A 15675-nucleotide genomic window follows, 5' to 3' on the forward strand; every position below is an offset into this window, starting at 1 on the left:
GGCTTCAAATACATCTCGTTGGCACCTTTAAGATCCCTTGAGAACTAGAAGCAAGGAAAGTATAGTCAAAAGAACTGACCTTTTCTATGGAAAGGACTCTGAATTTCCTCTTTGCCTCTTCATTACTTTTCACTTTGATACAAATAATAAATGTGCTCTGAATGAACAAATTAACTCATTTGTTCAAAGCTGTAGAATGAGTTACCGCCTAGGATAATTTTCTTCAACTATATTCCCAGAAACAATAGATGGTAACAAATATTTGAGACAAACAGAATTCTGTGATCAATCCCTCTACTGGGTATTTACCCCAAAGACTTGAAAACCCATATCCCGAAAGATATTTGCACACCAATGTTCATAGCAGCATTATTTACAGTGGCCAGGACACGGAAGCAACCGAAGTGTCCTATGATAGATGATTGGCTAAAGAAGCTGTGGTACATATATACGATGGAATATTACTCAGCCATAAGAAGAGTTGAAATACTGTCATTTACAACAACATGGATAGACCTTGAGATAATCATGCTAAGCGAAATAAGCCAGACAGAAAAGTGGAAAATCACATGATATCACTTATATGTGGGATATAAAGCTAAAAGCAACAAACAAACAGAACAAGCAGAGGCTCATGCACGTGGACAATAGAATAGTGGTTACCAGAGGGGAGAGAGGAGAGGGGAGATAGACGGCTAAAGGGGGCCATATATGTGGTGACAGAAAGAAATCTAACTATGGGAGGTGAACACACAGTGTAAATATATCTATGCCTTACTGTTAAAGTGTACAGCTGAAACGTATTGGATTTTGCTAACCAATGTCACCATAAAATAATTAATTTTTTACAAATAAAAAAATAAAAATGTGCTGTACACACAAACACATACACATCAAAAAATATATATGCGGTTTGGTCTTGTGCACATTAGCATAGTAGAACAATGAGTAAAGCATGGGAAAGGCTCTGAGCAGCCCTGAAAGAAAAAGCCCATTTAATTTTTCCCAACTTACCAGCTTCCAAACTCTTTGACCATGACCCCGTTTAGTTCATGTAGCAAAACCTTCTCAGAGCCAAGTGTTCCTCAGAACGCAGTTCAGAAAGATGGCCCGGGAGCTTGAGTTCATGCAGCAAAGAAGAATAGAAGAGGATTCTGCATGACCAGGGAAGAGAGATGAGAAATCATGAGATGCATGGCGTTAGGAGCTACCAGTACTTTGGTATTGCCAGAATATAAAGTATGAAGTAGAGAGGGATGAACAAAGAGGCTTGAGAGTGAGTAAGGTCCGGTCCTGTAGAAAGCCTTGTCTACCATGCTATGGAGCTCGAATTTAACTGTATAGACACCTCGGAGCTCCGACCCTCTGAACAGTGGTCTAACCAAGTCATATTTGAGGTCTAGGCAGATTGTTCCAGTGGTTGGGGGGAGGATGGTTTGGATGGGGACTATTGGGATAACAAATTAGGAGGCTGCCTTGTTGTTCGGCGAGAGAAGACAGGGTCTGATGAACAGGCAGGGTCTTCGTGGACTGTAAGACAGATGAACTGCCACCACTATGCATCTAACCTCAACCAAAACCTTGAGAAAATACTCCTGATCTAGCCTGCAAGCCTCTGGCCTGAGGGCTTTGTGTCGCTGAAAGAAAGGGAGACCCATCGCGAAATAGCGGCAGGACCAACGACATCGTGACGGAGGTAGAAAGGACAGAGAGGCTGGGACTCTGTTTTATTCCTCTTTCCTTTCCGTTACTTTGCAGTTTCTGATATAGTTCAGGAAGATGAAGAGCTTGATGAATGTTCTTTTTTTAAATTTTTGCCTATAGCACCTGGTCTTCCTAGGTGACGGTCTCCCATCCAAGTACTAACCAGGCCCGATCCTGCTTAGCTTTCTAGAGCAGACATCGGGCTTGTTCAGGGTGGCATAGCCATAGACCATGGACTGTGGCTGCACTAGGGCATGAACCCAAGACCTTCTGCGTGTAAAGCAGACATGCTAACTGCTACACTATGGAACCACATCCTCGATAAATGTTCTTTGAGTGGATGAACAAAGTGACTTGTATGTTCAAGGTTGTTTATCACTTTGACCAAGTTTATCACCTTCTAGAGAAAGACTAACAGCAAGAGTAGCTCAACAAGATCTCCTCTGTTCCTTGAATTTTTCCTCCATTAAATCCACCCTAAGATGGTATGTTCATTTGTGAAAAACCGAGCGTGAGTTTGGAAGTCCAGGACTTCAGGGGTGTGCACACCATGGAACAAATGGTCCTTTAACTAAAGACCAGAGAGGAAGTTCTAGGTTGGAACCCAGGCTCTCTGCCCCTCCCACCCACAGCCCACGTTGTCCCAAAGCATTTGTCCGTAATGGTGAATCCTGAATATATTTCAAGGGAAGTTTAATGCACACAGTTTTCATTCATTTACATTTAAATCATTAGGACACTTATTTTTTCCTGGGAGAGTTTATTGCTACTTGGGAAGCATTTTTTAGATGTGATAAAAAGCCTTTAAAATGTCCTGAGAAGAGGCTGGGAGTTAGTCATGGGTCCAACATGTGAGGAGGCTGAGGACCCACCCTGGGCTTTCTTTGCTCTGATTCAGAGATGGCCAATTTTGGTCACATTTTTCTTCCTTGATCTTGGAAATGCACTAGGTTAGGGAAAGACAGAAAGCTTGAGAGAGAAGACCCCAGCTAGAAGCAGTGTTGATATGGAGGAGGAAGCCTTGGACCCACACCTTCAGGCGGACAGGCAGGGAGACTGGAGCTTCTAATCCAGCCCCCTTGCCTAAAAAGCCTCTCCAGGTCACATCCTGGTTATGCAGCCTCAGTCACCTTGGTTGTGACAAATGGCTCCAAATCTTGGACCAGCAGATGGTTACAGTGGAAGGGCCTTTGGATAACAATAATTCTGATTTTCTCAATTTACATACAAGAAGCCAAAGACCAGGGAATTAAGTATCTTGCAAGGTCATATGTCAGGTTAACAACAGAGGAGAGTCTAAATCCTACTCCTGCACCCACCCACCCCACCCCACTACTGTAGACATGGCCCTGCCCTGAAATGCAACCAGCTGATTAACATTCTCTCTGGGTTCTCCTTAACATTTGCCAATGTTTACTATGTATCAGATCCCACAAGAAGCACTTTGTGTACAATATTATGAGGTGTGATGTTGGGCAAGTTACTCTGTCTTTGGGGTGGAAGTTCTGAGCCTCACTGCTCAGATTCGAACTCCAGCTTTGCCATGCTAGTTGGTGATCTTGAACAGGTTACTTGATGTTTCTCCCTCTCAGTTCCTACCTCCTGGCACTGTCATAAGGCTGGAGATTTTTATTTCTTCAGATACTCCTCCATAATGACCCAATGATACTAACATCATATTGCAGATCACAAAACTGAAGCCCGTGACAGTTATGACAATTGTCCAAGGTAATTGGCAGGGCTAGAATTCAAACTCATACCTTTCTGACTCCAGAGAAGCAGGTTTCTGGGATTTGTTGATAATGTTATAGAATATATTTCTTTAGTTTTGTTTCCTTTTCCATGATCTAATGTAGGCACAGCACAATTTCTCTTCCATCTTTAATATTTACAATCCAAAATAATTATGATTGATATTAAGTGTCAAAAACATTTCAAATAAAATTTCCATTGTATTCTCAGCACCCACCTTACTGATGCATTTTGAGAATGTTTCTATGTTAGACAAGAGGCTTTCAGGTCCGAGAGATAATAGCCCAACTCAAACTTGCGGAAATACTGAGACTCCGGAAGGTTAAGTCGAAGCTGCCACAGTCAGTCGTATGTGCAGTCTAGGTGAGCAGCACCCCCTGGGGCTGTGAGAGGCACAACAGTGATAAAGGAGCAGGCAGCATCAATTTGGCATTCGCGACATGCTAGATGCTGTCACATGAGTTAATCTTGAATCTTCATGACCATCCCTTGCAAAATCTCAGGGACCCTACAAAGCCCATTGGCTACTTGCCCAAGGTCAACAGCTAATAATCCCTGCCATAACTCTCAGCGCCTTTCTTTCATAGCATTTTTTGTCATTATGATTAATTAATTGTCCACCCTACCTCCTGACTGGACGCAAGTCTTATGACGGCAGAATAGACATTCTTGTATCCCCAGGATGCAAAAGAACACCTGGCTCATAGTAGGTGCTGGATAAATATTTATTAAAAGTGATGAAGGAATGAACAAAGAGGGTATGTAAAACGGATACCAGGAAGAGTATTAATAGCAAAAACTGTCTACTGTTTCATGCCAAATGATGGTACAGGTTTCCAGGTGGTGGGAGAAGTTGTGACGGGAACCTGAATGCTGGTATCAGTGCCAGGTTATGCAGAATAAAGTCTCCAGAACACACGAACTGAGGTTTGTGAGGATGTACTTTCTAACACACTGTAAAGTTCCTCGGCCTCCATACAACATCTGGCCAAATAAGCATTCATTTCTCAGATAAACTAAGACAATCCAGCCCAACATCCAAAGTGGCCTCTGGCCAACAGGCACTTGGGTTCAATGCTGATTTTGTTGAAACAGATGAATGTTCACCATGGATATTCAGGCCTTCCTTCTGCTTAGGGCCTCTTTTCTCCCATCTCTGGCTGAGAACAAGGACATTCTGATGGGGACTCTTAATCCTCCTGAACACTAGGGAGGGTGTGCTTCTGATTGGATGCCAAGACACCCCAGCACCCTGAGAGGTGGCCCCTGGGTGGATCCAGAACATTCAGAAATGCTGCCATCTTGTGGCTCCTTCATGCCAGAGCAAGACACTCCCTGGCCAACTCCTCCGACAAACCAGCATCTGGAAGGCTCCCTGTCATTTCATATTTCCCTTTTTCTCTTCTTTTTCCAACTTGATGTTCCTTCTCCTGCTCCAGAGTGGCAAAGAAGTCATGTTTGAATATTGTTTGGGAATTTGGAGGGTTTTTTTTTTTTTTTTTTTAAAGCACAAACAGAATTTACTTTCGAATTTTTAGGAATTTTTAAAAATTCTTTTTCAGGAGAGAGCACTTGTTGACAGTCAGTGAGGAGAGTCCCCAGTATATTCAGTGTTCTCCTGGGCCCAGCACAAAGTGCAGGCCGTAAAGCCTGGACATGTCGGTGTTTCCTATGTCCACCAGAGCTGCTTCTCGCAGCTCTGTCCAGGAACCCCAAGGTGGATGTGGGTATAGCTCTCGACCTCTGCAACCTTACTTGCTAACCCACTGGCATTCCCACTCAAAGATTCAGCACGAGCTGAAAGAGCTTGTGGATCAGGGACCCCAGCAAATGGCCTCTGAGGACTCCAGATAGAAGAACCACTTGCCAGTTACCAGGAGACTACATCAAGACAGCAGAATGCTTGTAGTTTCTCATCCCTCCCGCAATCCTGTGGTGTCCTGGACTCCTCATAGGAGGACCTCACTTGAAATGAAGAAGCAAAGCCTCGATGAGGTGCTTTGAGGCCGATTTCTAGATGGTGTTGCTCCAAATGCAGCTGCATAGATTGTGCATGTTTGCATCGCAAAGCACCAAGCTGCCTGCAGCCACCAACCTGCCATGGGTGGATTATCTGCTTCAGGCCCAGCCTTGGGCAAAACTGTCAAGGGGAAAATAATGATCTTTGGCACCTCTCAGCTTCCCTGGAAGTCATCAGATCTTTAGAGGGCAAGCCCCCGAGGGAAGGTAGAACTGTGGGATAGGTAAGTTTTGAAAGAAAAGAGAACTCGGTATAAAGTCTAAGATGTTCCCCAAAAGGCGGGGGGGGGGGGGGGAGGTTAGGGCTGAGCCCAAATGGAGGCCTGCTGAGCATTGAATTGAGTGGTTTGAATCAAAGAGTGGTAAGGGGCCCTCAGCTGTAGCCCTCTCTCCCTGCTGGGGCGACAAGCAGCAGCAGAGCGTAGGCATTATGCATGTGGATGCTCGGGTTAGATTATATAAGTTCAAGTCCCTGCTCCACCACCTGGTAGCTCTGTGACCCTGGAGAAGTTACTTAACTTTTCTGTGCCTCAGCATCCTCAACTATAAGATAAAGGAAAGCAATAGTTATAACCACGAGAGGTTTTTAGGGATTAAATAATTTTTAAATCACTTAAATAGTAATGGTATATTAACATTATTAAACAAAAATTAAATAAAATATTATGTATATTTGGAAGCGGCCTTAATTTATTCCACACCCATTTGATTCAGGACCCATGCGTGTGCCAGATGCCACATGTTCAAAGACGAAGTACCAATCTTGGTGCGCACAAAATGCTGAGAGATCAGAGTCAGAGGTACGCCAAAGTTCCAGTCAAATAGAACTTTCATAATACAGTCTGTGGGGTGAGGAACAGTTTTCTTGAGGATGTAGAATGGAGAGAACTGTACCTACAGGACGGGCGTGATTGGCAATAGTGCTGTTTGCCAAAAGTGTCAGCTCTCTGCCATCCAGGCACTCGGTGGGTTTGTACTTCCTTTCACTCTTATTTCGTGTAGTTGGCTGGACCAGCCTTGTGATTAGTTCCTGCCAATGAGCGCGAGCAAAAATAACAGATTCTAGACCCTCCGAAGCTCTCTCGCTCTTTCTGGCACTGTGACCTACATTATTTGAAATGATGGCTGATCCATCAGTTTATGTCCGTCTATGATTATAGCAAACGGAAGCCCCTGCCAACCCATGATGTACTTGTAGAAAGACTGACCAAAAAAAGCTTGTTATTTTAAATCGCTGCAATTTGGGGGTTGTTACTGTAGCATAGCTTAACCTATCCTGACTAATACACTGGGCATAACTAGATGAATAACTCTGATTATCAGGAGAGAAGATTATCATAACTCTGAACCAGTCACTTCTTTTTCTCTGGTCTTCATTTTTCTCTTCAAATGACAACTTTGTCCCAGAAGGCTGGCCTGCTAAGAGTCTACACTCAAGAAGAGAGAAGAAGCAGAATTCTTTACTCTCGTGTAACACTCAACAGTTTATAGAATGATCTAAGTAGACTACCTTTGTTGGCTCCCCACACTAACCTAAGGAGGTGGGGAGAGCAAGTTGATTTTATACTTGTTGAAGATGAAAGAGGCTGACTCTTCTGCATTTCTGGTTTCCCACCCCCCCCCCCCCATCCAGGCCCTCCCCCATGCCTGGCACACTGACTTGTACCTTTGCTGTTTGTAGGCATTGTTTTTTCATCTCTAGATTTTCATCAGAATGTCTCATGGAGTTGTTTTTATTTTACCTTTTAAAGAACTAAATACGTGTTTACATATTTCAAAACAAATTCTAGTCCATGCCATTGTCTTAGTTTAGACCATTTCAAGACCCCAAATCTACAATGACAGCCTCCTACAGAGAAAGCAAACAATTGCCACAATAGCCCCAAGATAGGATAAAATCCTAAGATGTCTTTGGAAAATAAAGAAAGATACAATGTCCTTGAAAGATCTTCAGTTATGAAAGGAAGCTTTGAGATCACTAGTTCAACACTTTCAGGTTATACATGAGAAAAATGAGACCTGAAGAAGAACAAATGACTTGCCCCTGATGATATAAAAATGATATAACTACGAGTGTACCTCAGAGATATTGCCTGTTCGGTTTCAGACCACCACAGCAAAGCGAGTCATACTCATTTTGCTGGTGGAGAGTTTTTCCTTCAGCTTGTTAAACACACACACACACACACACACACAACATCTGCAAAACACAATTAAGTGACATGCAATAGGACAAGGCACGCCTGTATAGGAAGAACACAGACAAAATCTTCAGTCTCCCAAATTTCCTAATGTCCTGCAAAATGATAGTTTGCAGGGCCTCATGGGAATTTCGATGTAGCGGGTCTGGGATGGGGCCTGGGATTCTGTGTTCTCAAGGTCTCCCCCGTGATTCCAGTGAGAATGAGGCTTGAGCACCACTTACAGGCCTTGCTTTAGGGGCTGTGAGATTGACTGATAGCAGAGTCTGTCCTTTCAGCTGGACTGAGCTGAAGCAGACGTGTGGGACCTCACCAGAAAGATACAGGCTGCTTCCCAGAGTATAAGGTGATGTGGCCTTTGTCCTCCAGGAAGGTTCACCGGGAGGAGGCCTGTGGGGTGCCTATTGACTCAGCAGGTAAGGGCAGAGTCACACACTTGGATCTTATGATTAAATTAACTTCACCTGTCCCTGTGGGCTGGCCAGGCCTAGAGTGTTTTAGATTATAAAAAATGAATATGTCCCCCTTTTATTGATGAAGGCACTGAGTCTCACGGGGAATTCAGTGGCACAGCCAAAGTGTCAGGGCTCGTAAAAGGCACAGTTGGAGCCAGGCTGTATTCATTTTCCATACTGCTATAACCAAATAACTTAGTGGCTTAAAACAACACAAATTTAGTATCTTCCAGGACTTGGACATGGGTCTCACTGGGCTAAAATCCAGGTGTCAGCAGGACTGCATTCCCTCTGTAGGTTCTAGGGGAGAATCCACTTCCTTACCTTTTTCATTTTCTAGAGGCCACTGTGTTCTTGGGCTATTGCTTTCTTCCTCCATCTCCAAAGCTAGTAGCTCTGCATCTCTCTGATCTGTCTTCCATCAGGACACCTCTCTATCCACAGTCAGGAAAGGTTCTCCACGTATAAGGACCCATGTAATTAGATTGCACCCACCTGGATAATCCAGGGCACTCCCATTTCGAAGTCTTTAATCTTAATCACCTTCGCAAGTCTCTTTTGCCACGTCGAAGGTTCTGGGGGATTAGAGTGTGGAAGTCTTGGGGGTAATTATTGTGCCTAACACGGGGTCTCCACTCTTTTAGTCCCTAATTCAGAGCTCTGGGCCATATACCGATATACCGGGCTATGCACCCACCTTTTCCCTTCCACTCCTTCCTGGTCTCCCCTTGAACACAGGGAGTGACTTCACCTCGGGCTACATCTGCTTCCAAACTGCTTGCATAGTTCTCACCAAAACCTACCATTTGATTCAGAAATTACACGCAGGACTAATTGTTGCTTGAGGCTACTTGTGAAATGGGGATAGTTTGTAACAACCACAACAACAAACAACCAGCAAAAGGCTCCAAGGTATGAAATGAATTGTTCTGGGAAGGGACAACGGGCTTGCGCGCGCGCGCGCGCGCGCGCGCACACACACACACACACACACACACACACCCATTTAAGACCAGTGGTAGGCCTCCCTCTCAGGACCCACGAAGGCCTCCAACTGCTAAGGAAATGGTGAAGACTGCCTTTAAATTTCTTTTTCCTTTTTTCTTTTTTCTTTTTTTTTTAGCTCAACAATAAAATAGAAGCAGAAGGGGAAAGCAAAGAAAGCTGTGGACTCAGTCTGGAACAGTGCTGTTTCTATAATTAGAGGGCCCATGAGCAAGCCATCACCTCTCTCTGGACATCAGCTTCCATGTCCATCAACAGAGAAAGTGAAAGCTTACCTGCAGGCCTCTCCCATGGTAAGGGCTATAATATATAGCTGACCTTGAACAACACAAGTTTATACTACAGGAGTCCTCTTACACGTGGATTTTTTTCAATAAATACACATGGTACTGTAAATTCATTTTCTCCTCCTCATGATTTTCTGAGTAACGTTTCATTTTCTCTAGCTTACCTTATTGTAAGAATACAGTGTATAATATATATATAACATACAAAATATCAGTTAATTGACTGTTTATATTACCGGTAAGGTTTTCCGTCAACAGTAGACTATTAGTAGTTAAGTTTCGGGGGGGGTCAAAAGTTATACGTAAATTTTTGACTGTGCAGGGGCTGCGGGGGTGCAGGTGGGATTGGCACCCCAATCCCCTGTGTTGTTCAAGGGCCAGCTCTAGTTTCCTCACGCTTGAAATGCATGCCTGTTCTCAGGACTCTTGAGAGAGCTAAATGTGGAACTAAATGAAAAGCCCCGAGCACAGGGCCTGGCACCGGCAAGTGTCAGTAAACCTCGGCTCCTATCATCATGCAGTAACTCACCTTACCCTTGCCTATGTGCTTTGCATTCATCACCTTATTTAATTCTTACAACAACCCTGTGAGGCGGATACTAGTCTTATTCACATAATCTAGATGCGGAAATGAGGCCCAGAGGTTAAATAACTTTCGTAAGGTTGCAAAGCTTTTCAGGGGCAAAGCTGGGACATACACTTCAGGACCCAGACCCAGTGCCTCTGTTCGCATCCATGGTGTGCCTGCCTGAGATGCTTACAACAATAAAATGGAAGCAGAAAGGCAAAGCACTCATCACGCATAGCTCTTAGTGCTCTTTCATCCTGATAGATACTCAAAAACTTATCATTGAGGGGTCACTGTTAGTAGTAATCAGATTCAAGGAGAACACTGTCTTAAATTTATTTTGTGGGAAGAGTATGCTTCATATGAGCAATTCTATCGCTACAGTAAAAAGTACAATATCTAGAACAATATTAGCCAACCTTATTCAACGATGTAGCTAAAATAAATAATGACAAAGTAGGGCACATGTCAAAGTACAAAGATAGCTTAACTTCAGAAAATTTAGTAATGTAATTCGCTATATTAACATACTATAAAAGAAAAATTATATAGTTATCTCAATATATCCAGAGATGATTTTAATAAAGTTCAACATCTAATTATTATTATTTTTGACTCAGAATAAAAGGTCCTATTAAAAAGCTCTCCTTAAATTGATAAATACTCAATACCAAAAATATAAGGAAAAACTAAACTTAATGAAAAAAAATTCAGATATATTCCATTAAGACTGCCAACCAAACAAAGATACATGCTATTCTTTTAAACAATATAGCATAGGGTATCCCGTCCAATACTACCATATAAGAAAAAAAGCAAAACACAGAAATTTAAAAAAGAAAAAGAAAAACTGTCTTTACTTATAAGTGATTATAATTATTTTCATAGTGAATTCAACAGAATCAATAGAAAAATTCTTATGGGATTAAGTGTTTGGCAAGATTGCCAGATGCAAAAGTAATTTAGATAGCTCCATGGAAAAAAATGTCATTCCTGACTTCTACTTATATTGAAGTAACTGGAACAGTACTTACCATTCTATCATAAACAACTAGAAAACAGGATAAAGTATATGAAATAGCTGTTGTTAGGCATTGAACAATGGGCAGCACGGGACTTCAATCTCTGAAAAAAAGGCAAACAAATGAGGTAAACCCTAGAATCCCTGACCTTCTTCTGCCTGGAGGAACATTCTGGAATATAGCACAGGAGGTAGATCTCAAGCAGTTTATTGCTGCCTCGCTGAGTTTAGAAGAAAGAGATCAGAGTTTAATGAGGCTAAGGAAACTGGAATTTGTGATTCAGAGACCCAGAAAGGAAGGGGGTTAGAATGAGAAAGAACTTCATGAGTTTCTGCCGATTACTAAAATATGCACATGTAGAATAAAACTGTATGAGACCAGGAAAGGAATATTGGGGACTTGCAAAGTAAATAGTTTCCAGAGTTCGCACAGGGCTGGGAAACACTTGAGTTCTAACTAACTGACGGAGAGAGTCCTTCTTGAACATCTGGGATTTTCAGTAAAGTTACACTTCAGTAATAACACTAAAGTAGCCTAGAGTAAAGGTTACTTTAAATCCATACTTACATAAGCTTTAAAAAACCTCCAAAAGGACCATGCTGATTTGCACATTACTAAACTGCCTGTGAGACATATCCAGCACCTTGGAAGAAACACAAGAAAATCTAGGATGCAAAAATATAAAATTTATGATGTTCAGCATTCAAAAACTAGTACTTAAAATGGCAAGAAACAGGAAAATATGACCCACAACCAAGAAAGAAGAAAAAAAAGTTCAAAAGAAACAAACATGAAAATGTCAGAGGCTTTTAAAAAGCAGCTATCGTAAATATTCTTGAGGATTTAAATCAAAACATAAACATAATGATGAGAGAAATGGAAAGTATAAAAATTACCCAATGGACGATCTAGAGAAGAAAAATATATCTAAAATGAAAAATTATAGAGGGGATTAACAGTAGATTAAAAACAGCAAAAGAAAAGATCAGTGAACTTGAAGATGTAGTAATAGAATGGAAAAAATACCTGAAAGACCCAAATTACCACACACACACAAAGACTCAAGAAGAAACAGAAAACTAAAAATCCTCATCAGTTTAAAAAACAAATTTATAATTAAAATTTTTTTCACAAAGGAAAAAAGAAAAATCTTGACCTTACTAATAGAGTCTACCGAACAGTTAAGAAAGAAATGACATTAATCTTAAACAAGTTCTGTCAAAACATAGAGTAAGGGAAAACACTGCCCAACTCGTGTTATGAAGCTAGTATTAAAACAAGGCAATAAAAAAAAGTTACAAGAAAATAAAATTACAAACCATACAAGAGATGCAAAAATTATTAACTAAACATTAGTAAATCTAAGCCAATAATGTGTAAAATGGATAAAACATTTCGACCAAGAAAGATTTATCCAAAGAATGCAAGGGTAGTTTAATTTTTAAAAATCAATAAACACAATTCACTTTATTAATAAAATAAAGAAGAAATCTTATATGATCATCTCAATAGATAAAGAAAAGACCTTTGATAAAATTCAGTACCCATTTGTGACAACTCTCAACATTAGGAGTAGGAAAGAACTTCCTCAAACTGATAAAAGTCATCTACAAAAAAATGCCTACAGTTAACATCATACTTCATGGTGAAAGATGAAAATTTATTCAGTAAGGTTGGTAATGGGCAAAGTTATCTATTCTAACAATATCTGTTTGATATTGTACTAGTGGTCCTAGCCATTGCAATAATACAGGAAAGAAAAATTTTAAATTGAAGTCGTATGAATTAAAAAGGAATTAGCAAATTTCTCCTTATTTGGAGAATTTATTTGATTGCCTGTGTAAAAGGTTCTAAGAGTCTATAAATATAAAAGTGAAACTAATATACTAATTTGACAATATTTCATGGTAGAGGGTCAAAGAACAATTAGAAAATAAAATTCTAGAAAAGGCAATTCTAATCTATAGCGAATGAAAGCAAATCAGTGGTTGCCTTGGGTGAATGGAAGGGATAAAGACTGGTTACAAATGGGAATGAGAGAACGTTTGGGGGTGATGGAAATGTTCTATATTTTCATTGTGGTGATAGTTATGTACGTGGGTTCACACACATGTCAAAACTCATTAATTCTTATAATTAAGATGAGTACATCTAATTACCTATATATTTTGTGTCAATAAAGTTGAGTTTCAAAAAAAGTTTTTTTTAAATCATCGGATTTCCACTATACCAGTGATAATCTACTAGAAAAATACAATCAAACTCATGTTACTATTCATAATAGTCTACCACAACCTTCCATCACCAGGAGTATCTGCGGATTACCTAAAAATACATAAGATCCTTATGGAGAAAAAAATTTAAATAAAATAAACCTAAATAAATGGAGACATTGAATATGTTTATGAATAGAGCAATTTAGATGTCAGATCTGCCCATATTAATTCTTTAAATTCTGTTCAATCAATTCCAATAATTTTTTTTGACATTTATAAATACCCTAAAATTCAGGAAAAAATTAAAAATACACAAATAGCTAAGGTAATTTTGAAAAATAAAAAAGAAAGGAAACTTTATTCTATTAGATATTGAGATCTTCTATGAAGACATGATAATCAAGATAATGGGTTACTAGTGTAGGAGCAGACAAACAGACAGATAGAATAAACAAAAGAATTCAGAAATCCATCATCTATGATAAAGAGGCATCAGGATTCAGTGGAGGAAAAGAAATGAATTATTTAGTAGATTCTGTTGGAGTAATGGGCTCACTGGATAAAGGTGAATAAAATTGTGGCTCTAATTCAAATCACAGTCAAAGATGAACTCAAAAAAAGACCTAAATGTGAAAGAAAAATGCTATATATTCAATAGAAGAATATGTAAAATAATATCTTTTTGACCTTAGGGTGGTAAGAATTTCTTTAATAAGACACCAAAAGTGTAAACCACATGGCAAAAATCAGTAAACTGGACAATATCAAAATTAAAAATATCTGTTCAAACATGGCCACCAGATCCATAGTTAAGTGGTGAGTGGCAGATTGAGAACAGATAATTAACATTGTCTAAAACCAACAAAGGAATAGACTCTAGAATATATAAGATTTGGCAGCTTAACAAAAGAAGACAGTCTATTCAATGGGAACATATGAACAGCTCCTAGAAGGGGAAACTAAATGGCCAATAAGCTTATGAAGAACTGTTTAACCTCATCATAATTAGAAAGATGCAAATTAGAATAGTAATGAGATGCTAATGGCCAAAAATGAGAAAAGTCAGAAAGAAAAGACAAAACGTTAGTGAAGATGTGGGCAAACAGGAACCTTCCTACCAGCTCTCGTGCCAGCAGTCAGCACCAAGGGAGCACCATTCTCCAGAGGCACAAGGAGCCGCTGTCCTCAGTGAGCTCTGGGGCTGTCAGCTTGGTGCTTGGGCAGGAATGGCGTGGAACCATTTCAAGTGGCTCAGTGCAGCTGTAAATGAGCTGCCAGGTTATCTCCAAGAGCTGCCTGGATGTGGGCCAACAGGAGAGAGACCAGGATGGCATTCAGGTCTTGGCACTTGATCATACTGAATGGGAAATTTTAGGAGAGGGGACTAGAGAGAGCGGTATCTTTCTACTTAGGAATGCGCAAAATAGGGTGGGAGAAAAAGAGGCCTGTTGTGGGGCATTGGAACACTAGCACCTACCCTTCCCCTACCCTGCCCCACCCTGAACCACCTCTCATTTTCCCAAGGAGAGAAAGAAGGTGGCAGAGATGAGTGAGATTCTTAGATCTGGCTCCTCTGATGCTACTGACATGCTCTGGAACCCCGTGCAGGGACCCTCTGTGCCTCCGAATCCCCACCCAGGCTGTGTGAGAGGCTCCTGCCCCAGCCTACCTCACAGAACAGGTTACATAAACACAAAAGCCTGTAATTTCAAAATGCAAGTGGTGGGCTGGACCACTAGGAAGAGTGTGCTGGGCTGCTTTGAGGTTTGACCTATTTATTTTTCGCCAGGAGCTTTTTTGGAAACTCTTTATTAAGGTTTTTCCTTCCTTCTTCCTTTCTTCTCTCTGATGTTGACGTCAGCACAAAAGCCAGCGTGGGCAGAATATGGGCATTCACAAACAGTGTGGAGCAACGAGTCTGTTCCTGGCCCTTCTTCTCTCTAGTTTCCGGTCTCTGCAAGAGTCTCATTGAATCTCAAGAACAAAGGTCGAGGCTCTTCATCCTCTGGAAGTCTCACTTTCTGGTTCTTCTGTTCAGCAACCCAGGACTGGGGTCCCAAGCAAAGACCTCATGTCCCAAGGTTTGTCCTGGGGCACCTAGGCCTAAGGCACACTTACCCCGCCCCCCCCATTACTCCAAAAGAAAAAGGAAATAAAAAAGAAGAAGAAAAAGAACTTTAGGTCTGCGAAGTGTGGCCCCCACAGACTATTCAGGAGACAGAATAGACTTAGCTGTGGGATGAAATTCTGGCCGTCAGCTTCACATCCCCTGACATGTTCCTGACCTGACTAACGGATGTTTTGAAATTTTCCATCAGAACTAAAAATGAACAAGGAAAACTTGAGCCTAGCCAGAAAAATCCCATTAGGCCTCGTCAGTCATTTGTGCCTCAGTGTGAATGAGATACTCAGAGCCTCACCTGAGGGTAGAGTGTGAGAAAAAGAT

The sequence above is a fragment of the Rousettus aegyptiacus genome, unplaced genomic scaffold, assembly GCF_014176215.1.
Source record: "Rousettus aegyptiacus isolate mRouAeg1 unplaced genomic scaffold, mRouAeg1.p scaffold_m13_p_6, whole genome shotgun sequence".
In the NCBI taxonomy this organism is placed as follows: domain Eukaryota; kingdom Metazoa; phylum Chordata; class Mammalia; order Chiroptera; family Pteropodidae; genus Rousettus; species Rousettus aegyptiacus.